The sequence below is a fragment of the Pseudorca crassidens genome, chromosome 3, assembly GCF_039906515.1.
Source record: "Pseudorca crassidens isolate mPseCra1 chromosome 3, mPseCra1.hap1, whole genome shotgun sequence".
NCBI classification, from domain to species: domain Eukaryota; kingdom Metazoa; phylum Chordata; class Mammalia; order Artiodactyla; family Delphinidae; genus Pseudorca; species Pseudorca crassidens.
The window spans coordinates 144300716-144324279 of NC_090298.1; the positions used below are offsets into that span (position 1 = coordinate 144300716).

The window sequence follows — 23564 nt, forward strand, 5'->3', positions numbered from 1 at the left end:
ACCAAAATAAATTACTATAATTTACCATATTGACTGAATAAAGGAAAAAAATATGATCATCTCAGTAGATGTATAAATAGCTTTTGATGAATTTCAACACCCATTCACGACTAACTGAAAAATCCTCCTTGCACGGGAATAGAAGGAATAGAAATTAAGGATCTTTAATCCAATAAAATGTGTTTACTGAAAAACCTACAGCAAGTATCATTCTTAATGATACTACTGAAAGCTTTATGCCTGAGAATGAAAATGACAATGAGGATGCCTGTTTTTCCATTTTTATTAAATATTGAACCAGAGGTTCTAGTCAGTACAAAAGGACAAGAAAAAGAAAAAGTATACAATTCAGAAGAAAAAAGTAAAACCATCATTATTTGCAAAAAATATGACTTTGTACCTGGTAAATACAAAAGGATCTACAGACAAACTATTTAGAAAGGTCATCATTAATAAGTGAATTTAACAAAGTCTCTGGGTATAAAGACAATTGTATGTAAAAATCAATTTTATTTCTATGTAACAGCCAAAAGCATGTGGCAAATAAAACTTCAAAAGAATACTATTTGTATCAGCATAAAAATATCAACATTAATGATAGAAATTAAGGAAGACTAAATAAATGCAGGGACATACCATATTCATGGATCAGAAGACTCGATATTATAAAGACTTCAATTTAAGCTCAAATTTAACTATACATCCAATGCAATTAAAATCAAATTCCTAGAAGTTTTTTTGTGGAACTTGATGAGTTAAATCTATGTGGAAATGCACAGGGCAAAATGCCAAGACAATCTTGAGGAGAGAGAACAAAGCTGGGGGTCTTCAACTATCAAATAACAAGACAGTATGTTGGCTACTATCAAAAAGACAAGAGATAACAAGTGTTGGCAAGGATGCAAAGAAAAGGGAACCCTTGTGCACTGTTTGTGGGAATGTTAATTGGTGCAGCCACTATAGAAAACGGTATGAGGTTCCTCAAAAAATTAAAAATGGAACTACCATCTGATCCAGCAATTCCACTTCTGGGTATTTATCCAAAGGAAATGAAAACACTAACTCAAAAAGATACTGCATCCCCTACGTTCATTGCAGCATTGTTTACAACAGCCAAGGCATGGGAACGAGTCAATCAATGGAGGATTAAATAAAGTGTGTCCCCCGACTGAAGGACCCCGCCTGCCAGGCAGCCCTCTCCGTCCAGCCTCCCTCCCTGGGTACTGATGACTGCCTCATACACTTGGCATCAGCTCCCAGCTGAGACCAGCATCAGGACCCTACAGCATCCTGTGTTTCTCAAAATTCTGCCCCCACCTTTATAAATAGCCCCTTATTAAACTCCTCAAATGACCCGCTTTGACTGCTCCCTGTTTCCTATCAGGACCCTGATGGATGCAGAAGATAAATTTCAGCCAAGGAGAAAGAAGATGAAGGAAAATAAAGCAAAATGAGGTGATGAAAAGCAGCAGGTAGGAGGGGGTGACTCTCGATAGAGTGGTCAGGGAAGGCCTCGCCTGGAATGGAGACATTTGGATTGGGAGCTGAATGACAAAGAGAAGCTAGTCATGAGAAGAGCCAATTAAATAGGTCTATTTCTTTTGATATCCTGATCATACCCCAGGGTTAAACACTTCACTGCAGGACTTAAAGCCTTGAATGTGCATGCCCTATAAGTCTCCAGGAAGATGTAACTAAGTAGCATTTCCCAAACCACACCTTTGACCCAGATCCTTTCTCTCTAAAGCAGCGCTGTCCAATAGAAATCTAATGTGCGCCACCAGTGTAATTTTCAAACTTTTAGTAGCCACATTAAAATAAATTAAAAGAAAGTGGTGAAAATAATTTTGATAATATAGCTTATTTAATACGATATAACCAAATATTATCAATTCAACACATAATATAAAATTATTAATGAGGTATTTTCCATTCTTTTGTGAAGACTAATACTAAGGCTTTAAAATCTGGTGAGTTTTGTATGCTTCCAGCACATCTCAATTCGAATCTAGCCACATTTCAAGTGCTTGGTAGCCATATATAGCTACCCTATTGGACAGTGCAGCTCTAGAGAATCGTGTGGGTCTTCTGTTTTGCAGGGCACTCTTCAGGAAACCCTTCCCTGAAAAGGAACCCGTGGCTAGAACCTATCCCCACGGCAAAGAGCTAGGACATAACGATCTTGGAGAGGCAGCGGTGAGCGGTGGTGTGAAGCTAGATCTTAATTCCCTGTCCAGGAATTGAACCTGGGTAGCCTGGATGAAAACCAGGAATCTTAGCCACCAGACCAGTAAGGACTAGAGGCTAGAAGCTATTTTTCCCTGGCTCTCGCCCCCACTGAGAAATGCATTTCTCACGGAGGGAAAAACTGTAAAAACAGATAGATACAAAGTTTATTATTAGCGACATAGCACAAGAACAAGTGGGAGAGCACAGAGAGAAACAGCTTGTTTAGTGAGGAAAGAAGCAAGGCAGAGATGCACACCTGGAGAGAAAGGGTGTGGGCATCCTCCCTAATGAGGAGGAGCGCAGTAAAGAGGAAGTTAAATCATTTATATAAGTCAGTTCTTCCGGGTCTTTGTTTACCTTTGGCCAATTATCTGGTTCTTTCTCCACGCCTGACCTACCCTAGGGCCCTCCCCAACATGGGTGCGCAACTTTTTTCCAAGATGGATTCCAGCCCAGAGGCCTATGGGGCAGCCTTAGCATCACATATTATGTGAGGGTGCTGCCCCCTCCTTTTTGACCCCCAAGGAGCCTTTCTGCGCATGTGCAGTGTCTCCCTTGCCCCAAGGATGGGAAATATGTGACCTTTCCTTAAACAGCGTCTAGCCCCTCTCTGTTCCTGCCATGACTATTATCTTAAGGTGTCCACAGGAGACAAAGCCTGGCTATTTACCCTGTTTCTGTTGTTACTTCCATTTCGGAGACCAAAGAGGGGGCTGATTGTAAATGCCTAAACTGGAGCCCACCTAGCTCCTGTCTCAGGAAATGCAAACAGGAGGCTAGTTGCAAGTGTCCAGCCTGAAGCCCATCCTTTTCTCGTCCCAATAAATGTAAATAGGAGGCCAGTTGTAAATGCCTAGCCCGGAGCCCATCTATCTCCTGCCTCAATAAGCATCTACAGAATAGTTTAAAAGGAGTCATCCCAGAAAATGTGTGAAGCATTTTGGGAAACATCTCAAGCTGTGGAAGAATAAAAAGCAAATAATGATAGGACATGGAGTCAAATCTTTCTTTTTGTACAATGCTGTTTTGGTTATCTTTTGCTATGTTAATAAATCATCCCCAAACTTAGTGGTTTAAAACAACAGCGATCATTTATTTATTTGCTCATGATTTTGCAGTTGGGTGGAGCCTGGTGGGGACAATTCATAACTACTCCAAGTGGCATCAGCAGGGTCAGTTTGGCAGGAGCTGAAAGATGCATTTTCCGATGATTCACTCACGTGGCTGGGAGTTCACCTGAGCTATCTACAAGTGAAGAATCGTGGGCTTCTCCACGTGGCTGCTTGGGCTGCCCCACAGCATGGCAGCTGGGTTCCAGAAGGGAGAGGGCAGAAGCAGTCAGTCTTGTCAAAGCTAGACCTTGCACTGGCACAGCATCACTTCTGAGGGTGGAGAAATACAGCCCACTTCTCAGTGTAGACAAAGAACTTGTGACTATCTTCGATCCAAGATAGATGCTGTAGTCCTTTCACATCCATATTTTTTGGGAGGAGGTGGGAGGTGGTTTAAGAGAATTTTTTAAAGCTTTTTTTTTTATTGAAGTGTGGCTGATTTACAATATTGTGTCACTTTCAAGTATACAGCAAAGTGATTCAAGTCTACATTTTTTTCAGATTCTTTTCCTTTATAGGTTACTATAAGATATTGAATATAGTTCCCTGTGCCATTCAGTAAATACTTACTGTCTATTTTATATACACATCCATAGTTTTAGTTGATCCTCCCAGCAACATTTTTTCATCTTGAATAATTTATTTACTTAATAAGCTTGAAATAAATATGACAAAATCTTAACTGTATGTGCATGCGTGGAACACAAATGTTTGCTATAATCATCTCTGCATACTTTTTCTGTTTTCTTTAAAATTTTAAATCAGTAGGCTTTATTTTTTAGAGCAGTTTTAGATTTACAGGAAAAATTGCAAAGATTCTACAGAGTTCTCATTTAATTCTCCACCCCATACTCACAGTTCCCGTTATTGGCATCTTATATTAGTATGGTACATTTGTTGCCATTAATGAACTAATATTCATATCTCATTTTTGAATTTCATCATTTACTCAGATTTCCGTGGTTTTAAGTTTGTTTGTTTTTTTTTCTGTTCCAGGATCCCATCTAGGATGCCACATGACATTTAGCTGTTCACAGCGCTTTACGTTCCTCTGGGCTGTGACAGTTTCTCAGACTTTCCTTGTCTTTGATGACCTTGACAGTTTGGAGGAGCACTGCTAGGGTACAGTGGAGGATGCCCTATTATTGGGATTTGTGGGAAATCTAACCATGGGAAAAACACCAGTGGTTTTCTCATGGTTAGACTGAGGTTATGGTTTGGGGGAAGGAAGATCACAGAGGTAAAGTGCTATTTTCATCACAGCATATCAAGGGTACATGCTATCAACATGATTTGTGATTGCTGACGTTGACCTTGATCGCCTAGCAGAGTTTTGTTGGTCAGGTCTCTCCATTGTAAAGTCCCTCTTACTTGAAAGGAAGTTGTTGTGTGCAGCCCATACGCTCCCCTCCTTTAGGATGAAGTATCTGCATAAATTATCTGGAACTCATCTGCAGGGGAGATTTGTCTCTTCTCCCTCACTTATTAATTTATCAATCATTTGTTTCTATCAGTACTAAATCATGGATACTTATTTTATACTTTGGATTATAATGCAATACTTACTTTATTTTGTTGCTCAAATTAGCTGCCAGTGGCTCTTTCATTTACTCAGCAACATTTGGTTTTGGATATTATCATGGCCAGGAGAAAGATGAGAAAAAGGCAGTTCATCCAAGGGATGAGACAAGCCCAAGACATGGCAGCCCACCTCTGACTTCCAAATCTCCGTTGCACATACTCAGCCCACCAGGGCCCTTTGCTGTTGCCCAGAGGACTGGCTGAGATCACCAGGAAGCTCCTCCTAGAAAGTCAAGCAGGTTACCGCTAGTTGTAGGAGGTCCTTGTGTGTGTGGTCTCTCCACAGTCTGGAAGTTCATAGCCAAGGAAAGGGTAATTATATACCTCAACAGAGAAACAAAAAAAACGTCTGAACAGCAATGGGTCATAATGAAGCGGTTCAAGGCTCCATAAATAGTGCTGCCCTATAGTCCTCAACCATCTCTGAAGCAAATTAAAGCTTGCCTTGGTGCTTGGCATGAACTTGTTGCCCTGCCCCACCCCCGGGGCTACACGGGTCTTCACCAGGAGCACCATCCATGAGCAATGGACCGAGATCTGAGAACACGTACACAAGCCCGACGCACTTGTCGGGGCGTGAGAGTGCAGTGGTCCCCTCTTGACATATAGTTGATCTGGGACCCCACAAACTGTCTCCACATGGGTTACTCACTCCCAGGCACGAGTGCCCTGGCCATGGGTAATGATTGCACAAATACTTCTCTTTGTAGCCAGCAGGGAACAATCTTGAGAAATAAATTGGCTCTGGCTGGAAAGTATAAAAATACCACCATAAAGAAGGTCTCATTTGAAGAAACTTTCATGCCCTTCAAGGGTCTACATTGTGTCTGCGGCTCAGACATGTGGCTGTGTTTGGAGGAAAAGGCTATTTCAACCTTGATCTCAATGATGCGTTCAGGAAGTCATTCAAAGGTGAGGCGTATTTCAATACCCAAGTTCCCATCCACATAGAGCAAATCCTGTATAGACTGCTATTAAAAACTTTCCTAACACTGAAAATGCTTTTAAATCCAACACCTCTCTTTGCCAGTATTTTTTAAAACAAAGCTGTCACGGCCAACAGGCACATGAAAAGATGCTCATCATCACTAGTTACTAGGGAAATGCAAATCAAAACTACAGTGAGGTACCACCTCTCACCACTCAAAATGGCCATCATCAAAAAGTTTACAAATAATAAATGCTGGAGAGGGTGTAGAGAAAAAGGAACCCTCTTACACTGTTGGGAATGTAAATTGGTGCAGCCGCTATATAGAACAATATGGGGGTTCCTTCAAAAACTAAATATAGAGTTACCATAGGATCCAGCAATCTCACTCCTGAGCATATATCTGTAGAAAACTCTAATTTGAAAAGATACTTGCACCCCAATGTTCATAGCAACACTGTTTACAACAGCCAAGACATGGAAGCAAACTAAATGTCCATTGACAGACGTATGGATAAAGATGTGGTGTATATATATATATATATATATATATATATATATATATATATATATATATATACACACATACACACACACACACATATATATATAATGGAATATTACTTGGCCATAAAAATGAAATAATGCCATTTGCAGCAAAATGGATGGACCTAGAGATTACCATATTAAGTGAAGTAAGTCAGACAGAGAAAGACAAATATCACATGATATCACTTATATGTGGAATCTTAAAAGATGACACAAGTGAACTTATTTGCAAAACAGAAACAGACTCACAGACATAGAAACAAATTTATGGTTACCAAAGGGGAAAGGCAGGGGAGGGAAAAATTAGGAGTTTGGGATTAACATATATACACTACTATATATAAAACAGATAATCAACAAGGACCTACTGTATAGCACAGGGAACTATATTCAATATTCAATATTATGTCTTAAACTATATTGGAAAAGAAAAAAAGCTGTATTATAAGGTATTCCAAACATATAAGCATGTCTCAAGACTACACATAGCTTTTAACTTTTAACCAAGTTTATCGTCTTAACAGTGTGCTATATTTGCACAGATCTTTATTTTTTTAAAGAAAGAAAACATTGTAGAAGCCCTTGCAGTCTCTGTGTACATCCCCATTTCTTGTCCCACTGCCCCTCACCTGCCCTTAGCTAAAGCTGGTATTCTCGGCCATTCACACCAGACTCTTCTCTCCTGCCACTCACAACCTGTCCACTTCGTCAGGAGCACAGCACTAGGTAAATGCATCAGGAAGCGTGCACTGGGGGGACTCACCTATCAGAACTGCTCAGCTAAAGAACAAGACTGCTGAGCGCAACCGTCAGGAAGAGGAGATGGGGCCTTGAGGACAGAATGGATGAAAAATATGGTGTAGAACTTGAAACACATTTCAACCTCCTGAAGGCAAAACAGGCTGCGTCAGATAATATGATCTGTTTTGCCTAAACTCTCCTTTGTTTCTCTTAAGTCACTGTGCCCATGATGAAAATGATTTCACATGCCAACATTAAAAAAAGTCTTATGGGGCTTCCCTGTTGGCACAGTGGTTGAGAGTCCGCCTGCCGATGCAGGGTACATGGGTTCGTGCCCCGGTCCGGGAAGACCCCACGTGCCGCGGAGCGGCTGGGCCCGTGAGCCATGGCCATTGAGCCTGCGCGTCCGGAGCCTGTGCTCTGCAACGGGAGAGGCCACAGCAGTGAGAGGCCCGCGTACCGCAAAAAAAAAAAAAAAAAGTCTTATGTTCTTCATTCTCTTAAGAACTGAGGGAGGGGGAGGCTCAGAGCTGCAGGGGCAGGGCAGGGCAGGGCATTGGGAAACGTGGGTGAGGTCAGTATTAATCTGGCTACATAACACTGTTAAGGTCCAAAGACGTAGTAAGTGTTATCGGACTTCTAAAATATGTTTGATAGGCTAGGGAATGTTTGGGCAGGCTAGTGGGTTCCAAAAATCTATTTCTGCAAGATCTCTGCTGACTGACTTAAAGCTCTATGGATGGGTTCTTTCAGGCACATCAACTGAATCAAGATAAAAACAAACAAAGGCAGGGAGACCCCAAACCACACTTACTTGCTAAATTTCCAACCAAACTAAATTTAAATTTTGTTAGTGAACCCTGAACTGAATCCAACCAAAGTGTTTTCAAAACCCCATTTGCCAGACTGGTTCACACTAGAAGTTTCCAGCACTGTAGACCCAGACCCCAGTCTAGCCTCTGAACTGCTGTCACTTGAAGGGAAGGAAATGGTCAAGGGTCTGTTTTGTGCCAGGCATGGTAGTGGATGTTTCACTCTCTATAGCTTGTTTAGCCCTCACAAAATCCTCTGAAGGATGGCATTAACCCCATTTGATAGATGAGGACATCGGGATTCAGAGAGGTTAAGCAACCTGCATAGGGTAACACAGCCAGGAAGTAGTTTATCTGGGTGGCCCTTGGATTAAACACAACCATATGTAAGCTCCTGTTTTTCTACGGTGGTCTCACTTGTGCTGTGTGTTGGTTGGGCTGTTTTCAGATTGCAGGGATCAGAAAGGTGTCTGGGTTCTCGTTCTCTTGGGACTTGGGAGATGAATTATAAGAATCCAGAGGAAGTGAAGGAGCCCAGGAAACAAACGCAATCATAGTAGTAGCCAGACTCAGCCTTCTTGGAGAATGAAACAGAGACCCATCCTCTCAGCGGGAGCAATGTGGTTCTGATTCTAGTGACGCTGCCCTGCTCAACATATTTTCTCTCTCTCTCTCTCTCTCTCTCTCTCTCTCTCTCTCCCCCTGTCTCTCCTGCTCTGCTTCTCTCATGATTTCTGCCACATGGCTCCATATCTCAGTTCCCAGCAACACCCAACTCAGTGTGTGTGTCTCCCTTTTTCAAAGGACAGGGTGGTAAGAGGCCAGGCACCTCATGGATGGACATCCTCACATGACCAGCTAATCCTTGGCCCCATCACGTGTGCTCAGGGTAGCAAGGTCACGTGACACAAATGTGGTTAATCATACAGAAGATACCACTGTTCTTCAGAAAGGAGGCATGGGTGTGGCGGGCCCTTGGGGTCCCAGGGACTTCTGTATTCGTTTTCTGTGGCTGTCATCACAAATCATCACAAGTTGGTATTTATTCTCCCACATGGTTCAGGAGGTTGGAGTCTGAAATTAAGGCATCAGCAAGGCTGTGCTCCCTCCAAAGGCACTATGGGAGATTCCTTGCTTGCCTCTTCTAGCTTCTGGTGGCCCAGGCATTCCTTGGCTTGTGGCTACTTCACTCCCATCTCTGTCTGTCTTCATGTGGCCCCCTTCTCCCTGTGTGTCTCTGTGTCCTCCCCTCTTATTATAAGGACACCAGCCATTGGATTTAGGACCCATCCTAAATCCAGGATGATTCCATTTCGAGATCCTTAACTAGGTACATCTGCAAAGACCCTATTTCCAGATAAAGTCACAGCCTGGATTTCCAGGTGGACATGAATTTGGGGTTACATTATTTAAACCACTGCATCTTCTACATGGTACAGTGTAGTGTTACACACACACACCCAAAGCACACCAGGGGCTCCGAGAGAGCAGGGGTCATGCCTTTGTTACTTCTTTTGGACCTGCTCCAGCATGGTGTCAGGTAGTAATTAAATGCCTACTGACTGGACCAGAATAGACCAGGAAAAAAATTCGGAAAAATCAATTGCTGCATCATTCTATCAAAGCCCCTACCTTCTATAGGTGGCTGTACCCAGCTTTGGCATCCTGTATTCATCACGGCTGGCTGGTAAGCATTTTCTGGGCCACCATACCACACAGCACCCTCCCCAGAGACGTGGATTTGCAACTCTGCGCTGTCTGCTGGACAGAGAACTGCCCCTGTCGCTTCTCCATCCTGGAGTCGCTCTAGTGCCATGTCTGCAGACCGAACCATGCCTTCTAGTGTTTTCCTGTCCATGAGCTGACTGGGTCCAAAATTCACACGAGGTTTCCTTCCCATTGCCTCTCAGTCACTGGAGAAAACAAACGAGTCCTGTTCCGGTTCAGCCTTGTTCACTAAATGTTCTCTGGTGGGAAAACAAACCAAACCAAACCCCAGAACTCATTTGGTTCTCAGCGATATAAAAAATATTTGGATTTGGTTCGAGGTTGAGCAAACTGGTGCAGTGTGTTCCAGTTTCTGGTTCGTCGTTCAGGCCAAGTCCCTGCTCCAGACAGAAAGAATGTCCCTGGAATGCGTCTTCCAACAAGAGCTCAACAGCTGAAAGGGCTGGATGTCCAGACGGAGGCCGCCTGCTCGGCAGGCGCCGAGGGGCTTCCCTGTGGCTCTCATCGCTGGTCTCCCAGGCCTCGGGGATAGGGCCTGGCAGCACATCTGGCCAGGTTCTCCAGGGAAGGCCACGCCACCTTCCATGGACTAGAAGAGAATGCCAGACCACAGTGCAGCTGAGCCCACCCTCAGCCCAAGGGACCCAGAAGAAGAGTGGGGGCAGCTGGGTGGTGGGGATCGCTGTGCAGAACCACCACCATCTCCACACAAGCACAGCCCCAGGGATCTCCCATCAGGCAGGGGCCCAGAAGAGGACCCAAAGGACTAAGTAAATGTGTGGCTGATCAGGGGACAAGGGGGAGCGTCGGGTCCCGGGGGAAGCGGGCGGAGGCATTCAGATTCAACCCGTTTTGAGGCTGGTGCTCCTTCTGTGCGGCTGGCTGGTCTGAGAAGCCTGCAGAGGAACGCTCCGTACCTTCCTCTTCGGCAGGTGTGGATTCAGAGCACAGTTTCTAGGGCCTGCGCAGCTCTCTCCCTCCCCAGCCAGGAAGTGATGCAGAGCCGAGGACAGACCATCAGGATACTCATCCGAAGGGAGCCAGTGCAGGGGACGGAGCAGCTGGGGGCACCGGGGACACCCAGCAGTGAATCATCAATGAGGAATTTTGAAAGGAAAACACATATTTCCACTCTCGTCTCCCTCTCATGCGGATCCACACATCAAAGGGGTCCTGAGATATAGGAACTACGTCAGCAGGGCTGACCGGGTTTGCCCTGAGCGCTGGAAACCCGAGGGACCAGTAGGCAGATCCCTGAGGGGCTGCCCCAACTCTGTGATGTAGGGAGAGACACACCTCAGGCCACCACGCAGGAAGCTGACAAACACTGTCAAGGGAAACGGAATGAAAGCTCCGAGAAGGGGTCCAGTCCAAACACGTCTATTTCTCAGAATTATCTTTCCTAGATCCTTACCCTTCAACCAAAGGGCACCCTTATCAAAGGCAAGTTGGGTGTTCCCTGACTTCGCTCGAAGCCATTTTTATTCTGCCTTGGTTACGTGAATGGTGATCGTGGCCCAAGACATCATCCAGAAACATTTCCGAGTGCTGGCCGCCCGGACAGGATCAGACCCCTCGCACACGTGCTCTCAGCTGGTTGTGCGTTCTGTTCAACGACGCTTGCTACGTGCTGGACTCAATTATAGGTTTCCATATACTTCCATCTTCATTAGTTCTACATTGCCGAGTAGATGGAATGTGCTGTCAGCTTTAAAAAAAAAAAAAAGTGTTATGTTTTTTTTCACGGATTCAACACTGTCTAGTCCTATTTAAAAAAGAAAGGAAAAAAAATAGCTTGGCTGAAGCCTATATTGCTAACGGGCATGGAATTGATTCACAAGTTCCCAACTCTAGTTATATAAAAGTAATTACTGCAACCTAGAGTAATTGGTTCCCTATCCAATATTCGCAGAAGGTTGTATATATATGGATTTGAATTGGGAGAGAAAAAAATGAAAAAAAATATAACAGAGAGCATTTAAACTACATATATATATATATATATATATATATATATATATATATATATACCCTTAAAAACATCTTTAGCTGTGTGGGATACAGATCTTTAAAGAAACAAACGAAGCAGAACTGGCAGAGACCAGACCCCAGAATTCCAAGACCGGGCAGTGGATAGCCTGGGCACTGGAAGTCATGAAGAGCAGAGTCTACGGTGGCCTGGAAGGCCCATCCCACAGGTGGCAGCTTTCAGCACGTGGTGGCCACCTCTTGTTCAGTGGCAGAGCCTACTCCACAGCCCTGGTGAAGCCTTTGCCTGACTCCCAGTCCATGGGGTTTCATATCTTATTTGTGGCTCTGGGAACCCAGTTCCCACTCTGTCCCCCAAGTGGGTTCCTTAGAGCTGGAAGGTATTGGCCTAAAAGGACACAGCATGGGGTCAGCTGCAACATTCCCATATGGCTTCAAAAACCACTTCAGCAAGGAAAGGTATCCAGTGGGGAGGTCTGTGGACCTGAAGAACCTATATGTGCAAACAGAAAGCCCCTCAGAGTTGGAAACTCAGGAAGGGAGTTAAAGGCAAGCCTTCCTCAGTGATGTGAAGATGATGGAATTGACTTCATGGGTGTAAAGTGAGAGTTAACATTGATCTCTGTTACATTTCATGCTTGGTTGGAACCTAAGATCTTTTGGAGCTTTCTTTCTGCCACCTACAGAATTACCTTTCTATCCTGGCTTTGTTTCATCTGTAAATGTAATAAGCCTATGTTACATATCATTAATAAAAATGCTAGAGGGAATTCCCTGGCGGTCCAGTGGTTAGGACTCTGCACTTTCACTGCCAAGGCTGTGGGTTCAATCCCTAGATCCCACAAGCTGCGTGGCATGGCCAAAAAAAAAAAAAAAAAGGTAATCAACGGCTCAAGTCACGATAAACTGATTTTAAAAAGATTAAAATGCTAGATAAGGAAAGTCCTCAACCACCCAGGGACCTCCTCCACGCAGATGGGCCCCCTCCCGCTTATCAAGGTTCAACCTGGTGCATGCTCGCCCATCTCCTCTGCCCTCCCTCACACAGCTCCCCAGCTTACCTGTCAGGATAATGCCCGACCTGGGGAGTCGAGAGGAAGGCACAACTCAGGTTGCCAAGGGTGTCTCCTCTTTGTTTGGGTTCACAGAGAGTTAGCAAACACGGTGTGCTAACATGACCCTGTGGAGCACGCACGCAATTCTGTGGATGCTGGCCCAGGCTGCTCCTGCAAATTCCACACCACAACTGCAGAGACTTCTGGCTTCTCCTCCCTGTTATCTCTGGCCAACCTCTGTGGATTCTCAGCCTGGCAAGAGAGGCCGGTTTCTAAAATTCTGGCAACGACGTGGGGTCTGTCACACGCTGCCTTTGATTTGGAGGTCTTGGTTTAAGCTCAAACCACGTAATTTTCATTGGGTTACTGTTCATGCCTCCTTCTCACCTCAAATTTGGTTCATCAAAGTCAGTCTTCCAGAAGGGTATGAGGGCCCAACAGTCCCCAGGGGTGTTTCCTTGATATACACTCCATAAGAAATGTCAGGAGAAGCAGAGACACTCTTGTCCCTCCTTCTGGAGGTTCAGTCCAAGGACATGAGATATTTTTAATTAAGAGGATGAAGAAAACTGAATGGTTGAGATAGATATTGGAAATCCAGCTAACTCATAATCAAAGTGCATTTAGTCACTTGAGAAAAGACAATGTGAGCTATGGGAGGCTCCATAGGCATAAAAGCGTTTAAATTCAGCACAGCTGGAGTCAGCAGAGTCCCATCAGCGTTCCAGAGACCTGGCCTGAGGCGGAGCCGGGGGACGATGGCAATGCGCTTCTCCCCACGATGGTGCAGGGCTTTCTGCTCTCCCCGTAGACTGGTGGAACTGCCACGCGTTCCCATTTTACACACTGACAGCAGTTATGATTAGAAAAGGTTTTGCTGCCAATTTGAGCGTATATAAACCAGCAGGACGAGAGAATAAATTTCAGCTCCTTCTTCAGCTGGCCGAGAGGCAGCTGCGCATTTGGAATGTAAAGGGAAGGTCTGGGCTGAGAAATTAGAGGAGAGATATCTGCCATCAGCCTTTCAGAGGAGGGGGAAAGGACTGTCCAAAGGTAGAGCTCTGGTCTCAGTTTCCTTCTCTTTAAAATGCTAGAGCTCTTGGGCAATCGTGAGGATTTAGTAACATAATAATGCAGGTGGGAACAGTATTGGGAAAGAGGGGAGGAGAGAGAAAGAAGGAAAGAGGAAGAAAAAAGGAGAGAGAGAGAGAAAGAAAGACGCAGAGATAGAGAAGACTTTGACTCTTCACCCACTGATCTATATACTGACCGAGGCCAAACCAACCCACAGAGAAATGCAGAGCTGAGATAATTTTGTTCATTCAAAAACTATTTATTATTCTAGATACTGTTCTAAGTGCCTTGGTTACATCAGTGAATAAAGCAGGTGAGAATGCCTGCCCTCATGGGCAGAAGTAGTGCTGAAGCCTGATCAAACTGTGCCTGAAGCCTTGCTATCCCTAGACACTTATCTGAGCCAATGAATTCCCAAAGCTTTTAAGCCAGTTTTTGGCTTTTTTGTTACTTGCAAAGCAAAGTATCCTAACTACTACCACCATCCTCTAGACGTGGTGGTACCTGACCAAACCCTGGTCACGTTTCACTCCACATTCAAATTAACGGGGTGGGGGGGGACACAAAAAGATAAAATGTACACGTCTCTGTTTGAGAAACTCGCCACCTCTGGGTGGCATACAGCTCTTATAAATAGCTAGGAAGCAGATTCAGGCTGGAAAGGAATTTTAACAATTTCGAAAAAAAAAAAGATAAAAGGGAAAGAAAAAAGGGGAAGAATTCCACAGGAAATTGACGGGGAATTTGGGAGATAGAATGCAGCAAGCGTCATTGGACCATGGCCAGAACAAGCCTCCCCTTATGAGAAGCACCAGGAGAGCCTGAGTGTCCAAGAGCAGTAGGACCATCCCAGAGTCTCTCACTGGAGAGATGTTTAATGAATGGTATTTCAGGGTACAATTTATACATGTGTATAAGCATCCTTTGTTCATTTTGCCCCCTAAAACTCACGTCCACTTGGGAAAGATAATGCTCTGAATTTCAAGAATCTCCAAATAAATGCTTTTTTCTTTGAAACAAAAGTAGTGTTTTGTTCTCCACTTTTGTAGGGTTCGTGAAATAAATCCCAGTTGTCTTGAAGTCTAATGGGATATGTCACCCTAACTGAGGAGCAGGGCTAAGGATTATGATACAAATGTTGTCAGAAAGATTTGTAAAAGCGATACGCGGACTTCCCTGGTGGCGCAGTGGTTGAGAGTCCACCTGCCGATGCAGGGGACACGGGTTCGTGCCCCGGTCCGGGAGGATCCCACATGCCGCGGAGCGGCTGCGCCCGTGAGCCATGGCCGCTGAGCCTGCGCGTCCGGAGCCTGTGCTCCGCAACGGGAGAGGCCAGAACAGTGAGAGGCCCGCGTACGGCAAAAAAAAAAAAAGCGATACGCATCCTCCTCCCCTTCTACTAGGAAGTAATCTAACAGCTAATTGTTGCCTTTTAATAAACCCTTTCGATGTTGTAAATTGCCATGGACATTCTGCTATTTCTGCCTCGTCGGCATCTACTCATCCATCTTTTGTTAACCACACCCAATTTTCCTTGGGAAGCCAACCTTCCTCTACTTTCAGGCCTTGTGGTTCAGTTAAGTCTGACCCCCTGCTTTAGGGGAGGACAGGAGACCCAGAGCCAACCAATCAGAGCACCACACCCTCCTGGCCACATGATAATTGGTTTGAGGATGGTCACATGGCCCAAACCAAGCCAATGGGAATCAGTCCAACAACTCCAGTTGAAATTATTGGGAAAGACACCGCCCCTTTCCACTGAGGCTGCTTAGCTGATAGGCTGCAAGTCCAGAGTCACCGTGGTGCTAATGGGAACACAGCAGGACTGAGAGATAGGGAGAGATGGCACATCTGGACCTCCAGATCCAGCTATACCTGATGACAGGCTCTATCTATGAACTCTTTAAGATATCTGAGCCAAAATTTTGCTTAAAACAGTTTAAGTTATATTTCTGTCATTTAAACCAAACTTCTAGCTACTTCATAAGTAAAGGCTGCCTGGGTATTCCCTACCAAGCTTATCCTGCACAAGACACATGCTATCACGGAAGTTTCGAGTAGCTTGGTCCCCACCATCTACCCCGCGGGCGTCTTCCAAACGCAGCTTTCCTTTCAAAAGATGAAGTGTTCACCATGCTGCCCCGCCGTTCATTCTCACTCACAGCAAACTCCACTTGTTCTCAAAGCTGTGTTTGCAGACCCCACCTACCTCGACTGACCCCATGGACCTTTAAATCTGATGCAGTTGCTGCAGCCCAAGATCTTTTTTGAGAGGAACCCCAACTCCGGTTGCCGCATATAATGTTCTTGTGGTGGCAGACAGGAGAGTACAAACTGGCGTCCTGGTCAGTATGAACTTATCTCGGCCTTTGGACTAAAGTTCGACTTGGCTTCAGAGAAGTAAGGATGCGCTCAGGGGAAAAAGCAGCTATAGCACCATGGAAACAAAATCAAGAGGCCTTCCGTCACGGGTGTCTCTGGATTCTTCCCAGACAGCTTGCTGAAACCCGGCTCCCTGAGTCCTGAGTCCCACCAGAATTACTGAGTGCTTGCTACAAAATCTCATGATTACACTTCTGTGTTCTTTTCACAAAAGGCCTTTAAAGACCTCATTACCCAGGTACATGTGGCTCTCAAACTGAGTGGTATTCACATGGACACAGAGAGAGGCTGGCCACCAGCCCTGATTACAATCTACCGCCCTCCAGAGAGAGAGAGCTGTGGGCCAGTGTTCTACGAAAGGGCAACCCAAAGGGCAACGGCAACCCCCTGCCCTGAGGGGGCACGTGGTAGGTGAATAATGCCTCCCAAAGGTGTCCCTGTCCTAATGCCTAGAACTTGTGAGTGTGACCTTACACGGCCAAAGCGGTTCTGCAGCTGTCATAAAGTTAAGGATCTCGAGATGGGGAGATTATTCTGCGTTATCCAGGTGGGCTCAATAGAATCACAAAGACCCTTATAAGAGCGATGCGGGTGGCAGTGAGAGTCGGAGGAGAAGGCCATGTGATGACAGAGGCAGATGTTGGAGTGATGCACTTGGAGCAAGGGGCCACCAGCCAAGGGATGCAGGTGGCCTCTGGAAGGTAAAAAACGCAAGGAAAGGAATTCTCCTCTAAGGCCTCCAACACTGGACTCCTTGAACTGTAAAACCTTGACTTCTGAACTCCAGAACTGTAAGAGAATAAATCTGTGCTGTTTTAAGCCACTGTGTTTATGGTACTAGGAAACGAATTCAGGTCACATGGGTCAAGATGCCCGCAACAGCTCCCTGGCTCTGGTTCTTGTGGTGGGGAAGAAGCTACAGGTGCATGATAGCCTCCCCATCCCATAGTTCCCAGGACACCCTGGCCCTTCTCCTCCCGTGGAGGAGACCCCTGAGCTCAGATGCAGAACCTGCTATCAGACAAAACTGGCTGGAGCCTCTGAGGAGCAGGGAGCCACGTGCCTCGACCAGTCACTGACTTAGCTATAGCTGCATGGGATGCGGCATCTCCCACTGACGCTTCCCTGCCAGAAGCACTGTATGAACAAAGGATGGCTGACATCTCAGAGAAGATGTGCATCAAAGATGTGCTGACTGAATGCAGGAAAATCATGCATATTAGTTTCCTGTGGGGCCACTGTAACAAATTACTGCAAACTTAGTGGCTTAAAAAAAAAAAACAACCAGAAATTCATTCCTTTATAGTTCTGGAGGCCAGGAGTCTGAAATCAGTCTCACTGGCTAAAGTCAGGATGTCAGCATAGTGGATCCTTTGGGAACCACTGAGGGGAGCATCAACTATAGAAACCAGTGGTTATTTTGTGGTCATTACAAAAGTCAATAGCAATAACTGCAAACTAAATCAAACCTACCAAACAGAGTAATCTATTTTCAATGCGGAGCTCTCTCTGGGCGAAGCCAAGCTAGTTTCTTCTGACCATTTCTGTCCTTTATACTAATGCTTTATTGGCGAGAATTCTAGCAGTCTGCACTCAAGGTCGTGTGCTCATGTGTCCCCTTCCCTCCACTGGACCTGCTGAGACTTAGACTTAACTGTGTATCCATGCATGGGTGCCAGGACGGAGAGCGGCTTCTACTGGATGTAACCCAATGGGTTAGAGCCGGTCCGTACTGGCTTTTACCCAATCTAGAAAGCAGCCAAGTGCCCAGAGCTGCCCTCCACTCGTACAATCTTATCTTATGACCAACAGAACAGAATGTTCCCTGTCCCCACAGATCAAACAAAGACATAGGAAAATGGTGGCCTGAGGGCATGGCCGTTAATATGCCAACAGATCGTGCCCTCAGGCAAGATGTTCCCATGGGCGAAAAATCCAATACAAAACCTCAAGATACAACTCATCTTTCTCCCTAAATTAACATCAACACCTGAACAAAGAGCCTGCCTTAGAGTCCTTCCATCATCATCATCATCACCATCATCACCACGTGGGCTATCATTTATTGAGTACTTATACATACCACTCTGCATATACTATCTCATGTAATCCTTTTAAGTTAAGTATTATTTGTATTCCCATTATACAGATGAGGAAACTGAGGATCAGAGAGATGGAGTAATTTGGCCAAGTTCATTTAATTCAGTCCTTATGTTCTTTCCAACAACTGCCATCCGTACAAGTTGCCACATCCACGTAGAGTGGGATGTTTCATCAAAAATACTCACGAATGAGGGTTTTGTGTGGTTGGTTTGGTTTTGTTCCTGCTGTTTCCTATCACCCCATGATGATTCCCCCATTCATGTAGCAACCAGGGTGTTCTACATTCTCTACCCCAAGATGACACTGCACAAAGAAGCTTTTCCTGTTTTGACTTTCAAAAGTCTAGTCCCTTCAAGACCACAAAGGGCCTATTTGCAGAGACAGCACAAAAGACTTAGGCGAAGCTGTGATTAGGAAGGGCAAATTTCCTGCCAAATCCAGGTCAAGGTTCCCCAGACTCAGGGGAGGGAAGAGAGATGGAGGTGACTTAAGAGATGAGAGAGGGGGACCCTGTCTCCTACCCCTGGACTTGGCCCAGAGAGGATGGAGAGGAAGACAGAGGTCCCAAACTTCAGTCATTTATGTGTCGACGCTGTGTATTTTTGCTGTGACTTTTCACCTGTGGCAGCATTTACCTACTATTTCTCTTTAAATCAACTTTAAAATAACTCTTTTTTAAAACTTAGCTTCCTCCTGGGCAATAGTAGTCTTAAAAATCAGAGATTTGATGTGCTAATTCTATTTTTCTAGTACTCGTGAAAATAAATACATAATAATTAACATTTTAAAAAATGTTTGTGCATCACCTAAATGCTAGCTCCACTTGGGGAAATGCTGTGTTAATGTTACCTCTCCCAGGGAACATCGTTTCACTTTCAGATCTGAGTCCTGGGGAACTGGGCATATGATGAGGGTTGCCCTGGGCAACCATGAGGAAAATCTGGGCCAGGGTAGGGTAGGTACTGAAAATGGTAAGACAAAAGTTGACAAGGAAGAGGGAAGGAAGAAAAAGCTGACAGCCCTAGAGACAGCCACAGCACTCACCAAAGCACCACGCTCGGTAAGACCACTGGTTTGTGACATTCTGGGAAATAAACACCTTCCAAATATTCCTTGGGTACGTACCTGAGTTTACTGTCACGAGCACACCCTGACCTTTGAATCTCATAGATAGCAAATGACCTGAGTTGTGGCTCCCTTCCGGAAAATAATAAAAATATGCCCCCAACTGAGTGATTTGGTTTTGCTCTGTCTACAAACCCACATGCCCACAGGGGCCAGGGAGACCATGAGTGAAATGGACCTGGTATCAAAAAAGCCACGTTGCAAGCAGGATGAGAAATGGCCACTAATGCTTGACCTCAGAAAGGGGCAGGCAAGAGGGAATAGTGGGGACTGTGGAGAACTGGAGAGCAGGCATCAGCTTTGCTTCAGTGCCAGACAATTGCTTCATGCCCAGATAGGGACTCACTTTGGCCAGATGTTCAGATTTTTTAAGGTAAGCTAGAAAAAGATATTGTTATGTGCATGCTGTTAATTTTTTTTCTATTTTTTGGCCATGCTGTGCGGCACACAGGATCTTAGTTCCCTGACTAGGGATCGAACCCGTGCCCCCTGCAGTGGAAGCGCAGTGTCTTAACCACTGGACTGCCAGCCCCATGCTCTTAATTTTTAAGTGTTGACAATCCGAATCAAAAGAACAAAACTCTCTAGCAAACACTATGTGGATCAAATTTGGTCCAGCGGCATCCAGTTGTAGCCTCTGTGTTTGGACCGTGAATGCAGGGGCCACAGCTTACTTCCCTCTGGAGAGAAAACTTTACATATCTGTCCTCATAGGCCCAATAGCACCTGTGCGGGGAGGGGGGGGCTGGTAATCCCCAGGGTGCAGAGGCAGTGATATGGCACTGCAATTAGGACAACAGGCCCCAGTGCCTGGGTTCCTCAGCTGTGTGACCTTGGGCAAGTTACTTCATCTCTCTGTGCCCCAGTTTCTTCATCTATATAAAGCAGTTCAAAGATAATGGTAGAGTGTTGGGAGGGGAAGTTAAATGAGATTATATGTGTCCCCCACCAGGCACATATAATAGTTAACATTAAAAAAACATTGGTTCTTGATAAGTGACTTGCCTGAGGTCACACGGCTCTTATACGAAAAGCCCAGGTTGGCTGACTCCAAAACATGCTCTTTCTACCAGACCACACGTCTGCCTGTCACATGAACAGCAAATTACATCATGTGCAAACCCCTGGCTAGTTTCACATTATGCCCAAATAAAACTCCCTAGCAAGTTACTCTGACACATTTAGTGACACACAGCCTGGGAATTCAGCTCAGGTGAAAGCTCTGTGGAGCCACGGGAAGAGCTCAGAGCATGAAGCCACACAGGCCTGGATCCAGACCCAGGCCACAGGACCTCCCCTCTCTAAGCCTCAGTATCCCCCTCTGAGAAATGGGTGTAATGGTTATACTAGCTACCCCACTGAGCTGCAGGGAGGTCTCAAATAACATGAAGGCAAACTTCAGAAACTGAGAAATACCTCACAACCGCTAGCATGGTAGCTGATGTCTATAATTATTTAACTATTACATGGTAACAGAGTAAGCATTTCTGGGTTTGGCTGGACAAGGCCAGGCTTCAGCAGAAGAGCCCAAGAAGTGGCTCTGGGCACTCTTGGACCAGGGGTTGGAGGGAAACTCAGGAGACGTCTACGTCCATTGCCAGGAGGTTGAGAAATCAAATTGGATGGGAATCAGGGTGGGGAAAAATTACTTCTCCTCAGTAAAGAATAGAGGAGCTTAGGCCTCTGACTTCCAAATGGGGAATACAGAGTAGTCACCTAGCCATGGTTATTTAATAAATTAATTAACTGCTAAGGAAGAAAGTGTGGAAATAAAAGATTAAAATAGATATGCCATTGAAAAAATCAATATCTAAAAATAGTGTGCTTAAGATGTGTGCGTTTATTGTGTGTGCAAAAAAACTGTAAGCAAAGAGTGAGCGCTGGTTAACAACACACATGCTGAAGTATACTAGGTTTGTGTACTGATTTCTGAAGCTTACTCTGAAATGCACCCCAAAATTATTGATGGATGTAGAAGGAAGGGCTAGATGGAGAATACATGATCAAAACAAGTAAAGTAAAATATTAATGCAGGGCTTCCCTGGTGGCGCAGTGGTTGAGAGTCCGCCTGCCGATGCATGGGACGTGGGTTCGTGCCCCGGTCCGGGAGGATCCCACATGTCGTGGAGCGGCTGGGCCCGTGAGCCATGGCCGCTGAGCCTGCGCGTCCGGAGCCTGTGCTCCGCAACGGGAGAGGCCACAGCAGTGAGAGGCCCGTGTACCGCAAAAAAAAAAAAAATTAATTAATGCATATAGAATCTAAGTAGTAGGTATACAAGTGCTGCCTCTAAAATTCCTTCAACTCTGCATTGTTTGAAAATCTTTTATAAAAAGATTTTCGAAAAATAGTTTAGATGACAAGAAGAAATAGTTACACTATAATGTTAAGCGGGAAAAGCAAACTACGTGACTTCAATTATATAACAGCTCCTCTACCACCATGATGGGACTTGAGGCATTTTAGAAAAGACTCCCTTTTGAAAAAAAGGAGAAAAACATCTCGGCTGAAGTATTATCATTGGAGATTCATCTGCAGCTCAAAGGCTTCTGACCTTCCAGGATCCTCTTTTTATGTTTAGGGAGAAAATATTCCTTAAGTTATCGACCTACATCTAAGACGGAGAGAAATTGACAACCAGCTGAGAGTGAAATCGATTTGGGGAGTAACCAGGTAAGAGGCGACCCCTACAGAGATGGGAGCAAATGGGGTCCGGTGAGGACAAACCACTCTGTGGAACATGGTCTTCTCCTGGCTGCATCAGAACATTTGCCATATTATGGCTTACAAATAGAGAAACTGAGGCCCAAAGATGAAAGGAGACCTACCTCGGGTCACAGAACACTTCATAAATATGAAAGCTGACAGCAGCATCTTCACCATCTCAGCCACGGGGTCTGCTTTACCCAGTGCACCTGCCCTAGAGAACAGGAAGTCGGAAGCCAGGAGCTGATGTGCTCAGGTGAGGTGGAGAAACCGTCACCAGAACTGCATGCGTGGGCCCCCTCAGGGGCACCCATTTCATCCCACTACTTCCAGGTGGGCAAGCACCACTCTGATTCTCTGCCATTGCTCTCCAGGTGTCGGGGGAAGAAAGAACAGAGCTAGGCATACTCCATCATTTTCGTCCACACCAATCCTAAGGCAAATCTTTCTGCCACCATATTCACCTGTCACCTTCCTGAGGAAGAAACCTGCAGGCGTGGTGGCATCGTGGGAGGGCAGGGGAGGGACAACTGTTTTCTGAGCAGGTCTGACCCCTGAGTGAGATGACCAGAGCCTCTCCACATGACCCACTGAAGACACTCCGATGAGAAGTCAGCTTGGAGACCTCAGTTCCTGAAAATGCTAGTCGAACCGCCTCTTAACTTGGCTACTCACTCAAGCATAGAATTACTCAGAACATCTTCGCCCATTAAACTGCCCCCATTTTTTTTTCTTTACAAAATCTGGCTGCTCTTCCCAAAATGTTTTGACTGGAAATTTTTGAAATGCCTTGAATATATTTATATGCAGTTCTTTGAAACAAGGGTGATTTCAACCACCGCTTTGCTCAGAGAGCTTGCCCTACTCTGCACTGCAGTGTGGAGCGAAGGCCTGGAGTCAGAGCCTCACGAGTCATAAAGCTCGAACTACAGTAATGCCATCCGGAGGCCAGAGACGCAAAGCAAGCATGTCACTCACCTCTGACCAATGGCAGGGGCCTCCGGAGACTGGGTTCAATCTAAGAAAATAACCACTGAGGCAGAAGAGGTGAAAGGAGCTGCATTGGGGGACAACTAAGAATCTACCCAATGAAAGTTCAGCATCATCCCAATGACAAGCATTTATTGAGCATCTACTATGTTGGAGATTCAACCAGAGAGCAAGAGAAGGTGTGCATAACCAGAGCCATGCTGGGTGGTAGAGAAGACCATATGGCTATATGGGGACTGGAGAGCCCAGGTGCAAAGCAGAAAGGAGGTCCGTTTGGGCTGCAAATTATAACCAGGACAAACCCACTTTGCAGCCCAGTTCACAAGCCTCCCTTCCGGGGTCCTCACAGTGGCTATATGACAGCTTCCCACAATCCATTTTGCTCACCTGAGGTTATCACCTCCGTGAGAAACCTTCTGTCCTGACCGCTCCAAGACATTCAGCGTCCACACCCCTAACTCA

General features: G+C 45.4%; 1 long non-coding RNA gene across 2 annotated transcripts; it reads right to left on the bottom strand.

Moving 5' to 3' along the window:
* Positions 1–154: 154 nt before the first annotated feature.
* Positions 155–23045, bottom strand: LOC137222096 (uncharacterized). 2 transcript variants are annotated; one of them, XR_010942326.1, is made up of 4 exons: positions 22235–23045; positions 9585–11388; positions 5575–5670; positions 155–5145 (listed from the first exon to the last, which is right to left on the bottom strand). It is a non-coding gene; the product is annotated as an uncharacterized lncRNA (long non-coding RNA). The 2 variants fall into 2 exon arrangements; XR_010942325.1 differs by having other exon boundaries at positions 155–5670.
* Between the last annotated feature and the right edge of the window lie 519 nt (positions 23046–23564).